The sequence below is a fragment of the Lutra lutra genome, chromosome 6, assembly GCF_902655055.1.
Source record: "Lutra lutra chromosome 6, mLutLut1.2, whole genome shotgun sequence".
Lineage (NCBI taxonomy): Eukaryota > Metazoa > Chordata > Mammalia > Carnivora > Mustelidae > Lutra > Lutra lutra.
The window spans coordinates 199,671-204,126 of NC_062283.1; the positions used below are offsets into that span (position 1 = coordinate 199,671).

At 60.5% G+C, this 4,456-nt stretch overlaps 1 long non-coding RNA gene across 2 annotated transcripts; it reads right to left on the reverse strand.

Annotated features, from left to right (window-relative positions):
* Positions 1-2,223: 2,223 nt before the first annotated feature.
* On the reverse strand, positions 2,224-4,217 carry LOC125103303 (uncharacterized). 2 transcript variants are annotated; one of them, XR_007128348.1, is made up of 3 exons: positions 4,096-4,217; positions 2,738-2,894; positions 2,224-2,499 (listed from the first exon to the last, which is right to left on the reverse strand). It is a non-coding gene; the product is annotated as an uncharacterized LOC125103303 (long non-coding RNA). The 2 variants fall into 2 exon arrangements; XR_007128349.1 differs by lacking the exon at positions 4,096-4,217 and adding an exon at positions 3,776-3,900.
* Between the last annotated feature and the right edge of the window lie 239 nt (positions 4,218-4,456).

The following is a 4,456-nucleotide window of genomic DNA, read 5'->3' on the forward strand; positions in this document are numbered from 1 at the left end:
AGTGACACCCCCATCCTTTCAGAGTCTACAGGTCTTCAGGAGCCTTCGAGGGGGAGAGATAGGTACAAAGAGGTGTTTGAGAGACTGGGGGACAGGGCAGCCATGGTCTTTGCCCTTAGGGAGTGTGACAAGGCAGGTACAGAATCCACCACAACTGAATTAGGGAGTGTGGTCATGCACACAGGTGCGCCCATCATCGCCCGAGGTCTGTCATTACCTCCTCTTAAAGGCTCGTTGAGTGGGGAAGAGTGGGTTGAGGATTATGTTGACAGATTGGAGAAAGAGTGCAAATGATTTCAGGAAGGCTTCCTGGAGGAGGTGACTTGTAAATGCAGTGGGAAAGAAAGGGAAGAGCCTGCACAAAAAATGTGAAGCACCTTTGGGGAGGGAACTGGACGTGGGAAAAGAAAGCTCAGGGTATGATAAGAAGCATGAGTGAAGGAGACCATGCCCCTTTCTCGGTTCCCACTCCCCATGCCCCTTTCCCAAAGATGGTCTTCAACCTTGGCTGCTTCTCTGAAGACTCATTTTTCTTAAAAAAAAAAAAAAAGACTGCTGCCTGTGCTGTGTCCTTCCAGTCCCGTCCCGCCAGCTCCTCCGGGAGCCCCGTTCGCCCCGCGCCCACTCCCTGAAGGTCTCCTGTGCTGAGCCCTGCGGTAGGAGCTGGCGGTGACCAACCTGGCAAATTAGATTCTGCTGGGAAAGATTAACCATAAGCAGGTAAACAGGTACATGGACAAGGTAATTACAGATGCGTAAGCGCTCCGCAGCGGTGAAGTGGCTAATATGAGGGGAATGAAGAGGAGGAGGGGCGCACCACCTTTACAGGGTTAGCAAACACTTCTCGGAGGAGGGGAGGTTTGAGCAGAGCTCCCCCCCAGCGTGGGGAGCAGATCTTGCTGAAGAGGGACGAGGACCGTGGTCCCCTGTGAGGTGGCCGGGTACCAAGCGGGCCAGGTGCTGGCTTCTGTGGCCCAGTCGGGGCGGCCAGACCCCTGCTCGGCCCCAGCAGCCCTCGCCTCCTTCCCTGCGGCGAGTCCGGTCCTTCTCTGCCTGCGCGCGTGCCAGGAGAACACCCGTGTCCATGGGCACCGGCCCATCAGGGAGAGCGAGCCTTCCAGAGCGAGCCTCTGTTACCCTGGGCAGCACGCTGGACGCAGCTCTCTGGGTGCCGGTCCCACTCGCACCACCACGTTTGAGTACCGTGGGTTTGCAGAACGTGAGAGGCGAGAGGGACATTCCCACCATATGGTGGAACAGGAACCTTCACGTGGCAGATGGAAAACTGAGGTCCGCGGGGGACCAAGCTGGTCCCAGGAGCGTGCGTGGGCGTGGGGCCACCCTCCTGGTCCTCGTCCCCACGCAGCCACGGGCTGCTTCTTGTCCCTTGCACGGCCGCAGTTACGGCCGGCACGCTGCGCCCTCGTGTGTGAGCGGACGGAGGCCCTGTCTGACCCGGAGCAGCAGCCGCGGACGGTGACGCCCAGGCACACCAGCGCTGAGCCCAGCCGCGGGCAGCGAGGACACAGACCGGTCCCCGGCCTATCCACGCGGTGGATGGTGGGGGGGTTGCTGGGAACCGAAGCCCCAGGCCCCAGGGGGGAGTCAGACTCCGCCTTCAGGGCACAGGCAGTGAGGATTTCCTGCAGGGAACGGTGACACAAGCACCACTGCGAGGCCTGGACCATGAGAGCGCACGAGCTTCTAACCCGGCCCTCAGCCTCAAGGGCCGTCATCGGAGCCATTGCTCCCACATACCCCTCCCGGGACGGGAAGAGAGCCTCGCCTCTCGGATCTCGTATGAATTCTACCCTGCAGAACCCTAGCTGAGAAGGAGAGGTTCCTCTCGTCTCCAGCCTCTCCAGCGAGCAGGGAATGAAGCCAACCACAGTGTAGGCTCCTCAGATAAAACACAGGACACTCAGTCAAACCTGAGGTTCAGATAAACAGTAAGTATAATATCCCCCAAGTGTTGTATGGGGAATATCCATGCAAAAGAGGGTTCATTCTCTGTCCGGGATTCAGATTTAAGGAGCTGTCTTGTGTTTTTATTTGCTGAGGCTGGCCACCCCACAAGGGTCCAGCACTGGGCCCTAGTGTGGACGGGGGCCTTGAGGGAGGCCAGCGCGGTGCCCTAGTACAGATAGGGGCCTTGAGGAAGGGCTCTCTGGGTAGGCCACGTTTAATGAATATTTATCAGGCACAGCAGGGAGGGAAGGGCATTCCAGTCCGAGGGAACAGCATTGACTCACAAGAAAGGAAGAGTTTGGGCCTACGTACAGACAGCTGGGGCATGGTGAGTAGGAAGTCGAGGGTGTCAGCAGAGACCGGGTCACACAGGGTCTCCAGTGAGAAGCAGCATGGCCCAGGGGTGTCCCCCAGACTCAGGCAGGCTCTGCTGCCATGGGTCAGGGGACAGGCGATGACAGCCGGTCAAGTTGGAGAGGAGCAGGCTGGCTCCAGGTCCACTTTGTAGATGGGAGGCCACCCACAGGGTCCCTGGGCAGAGGCAGACATCCAGGGTGAGTCCGAGCTCCCAGAATGGACTGGGCTCCTGCAAAGCCCTTGAGGAACACTGGGTGTTAGTCTGGGACCACAGGGGAGGAGGTAAGGACAATGTGACATCCCCATCAGCAGGACAGCAGTCTCTGCCTCTCGGTGGGCCACCCCCTGCCCTGCACTCACCTGCTGGCTCCTTCTCTCCCTGCCTCCTCAGCTGCATCTCCGCCAGGCTTACCCCCCCGTGGCTCTGTCCTTGTCCCATTTCCTGCGGTCAGAACCTCAGCCATGTGGTGGTGCGGTGTGTGGACTGGACTCCCGTGGTGGTGTGGTCTGCAGTCTCCCAGAGGACCCAGGAACCATCAGTCCCCTCCTCGTCCCAGGGAGGGCTGAGGCTGGAGGAGGGAGCAGCAAGGGGGAACCTCATTGTACATCCTTGCCCCAGGTGACTAAACCAGGTAAGAACCTGCCCAGAATGAAGGAACGCACACCCTACTCAGGATTTCCAAGATTTGACTCAACTCTTGTTGGCTTTGTGACTACAGAGTGGGAACATGTATACTTGTGTCAAAGACTTGTTGAGTGGCCAGAGGAGATGTTTACATGCATTTACTCAGCAGACACGACGAGGCCCCTGCTATGTGCCAGATACTCTGCTGGGAGCTGGCGGCCCTGAGGGGGGAGGAAGCAGACAGGAATCCGCCCCCATGGGAATCACATTCTCCTGAGGGGACAGAGACATAAAATGGGAGCAGATGGCAGGTTCCATGGACATGCCGGAGCTGGAGCATGGGGTAGGTGGGTCAGTGTGACAGTGTCAGCAGGTGACACCTGAGCCAGGACGTGAAGAAGGGGAAGGCAGCTGTGGTCCGACTGAGGGAGAGGGCTGAGGTTAAGAGCCCTGAGAGGGGGCAGCAGAGTGGGCGGGGTCTGCAGGGACCGGAGGGCTCTGGTTCCACCGAGGGGTCTGGTCCAGGGGTGGGGGCCCTGCTGTGGGATGCAGGCGGCAAGGAGAGGTGGGCTGTGGGACGCAGGACCATGGGGAACTGAAGGCCTGCTGCCCTCCGGGCTGGCCCTGGGTGGGATGTGAGCAAAGCAGGGGCTCCAGGGAGGGAGGGTAAGATGAGGGGTGAGTTTGGTGGGGAGGGAGGGCCTGTCCGACACTCCGACAGTCCGACGGTCCATTACCCTGCAGCTCCGAGAACTGTACAGCCCCAGGAGAGCCTGGGCCCCCAGCAAGCACTGTCCTTGTGTTCCTGTGTGTGTAGCGACCGACCATCGTCAGAGCCCCTTCGTGGATCTTCTGCCTTTCACTCACCAGTCCAGAACAGTGCACAGCCTGGTGAACAGTGCACAGCCTGGTGACAGGGAGAGGCTGGGCCTGGCCTGCTTGTCGGGGTCAGAGGCTGCAGGGGCAGAGTTGGGTGGGGACGCCAATGCTTTGTGCCGCCCCCCCCCCCCGCCCCACTCCCCTCAGGGCCACCGAGGCACAAAGACAGTCGGGGGCAAGGACTGTGAGTCAGAGAAACCCAGGCAGGAACATGAAAGGAAGCTGGGGCAGAACAGGGAGCCTGTGAAGCCACAGCAGAGACTGACCTAGAAAAGCCTCCTGAGCTGGAGGTGAGCTGAGAGGAGCCCGCGAGCTTCTCAGCCCGTCCTTCCTCCCTCCCTTCCTCTTCCCCAGTGACCTGTCGCCCAAACATCACAGGCATGCTGCTGGCATCCGGCCTGACAATTAGCCGGGGAGCCTCTCCCTCCGACTTCCTCCCGAGCCCGGGCGGCACCCCTACGGCACCGCACGCGGTCCTGCAGCCGCAGCCCCGCCCCGTGAGCCGCGGGCCCCGCGCCTCCTACCTGCGGTGTCTGAGCACCTGCGTGCGCGCTTGAAACCGGGGCTGGGAAGAGGCACCCCGGACCACACCTGGGCTGCTGTGCTGCCCTGAGAGATGCGGGTGCA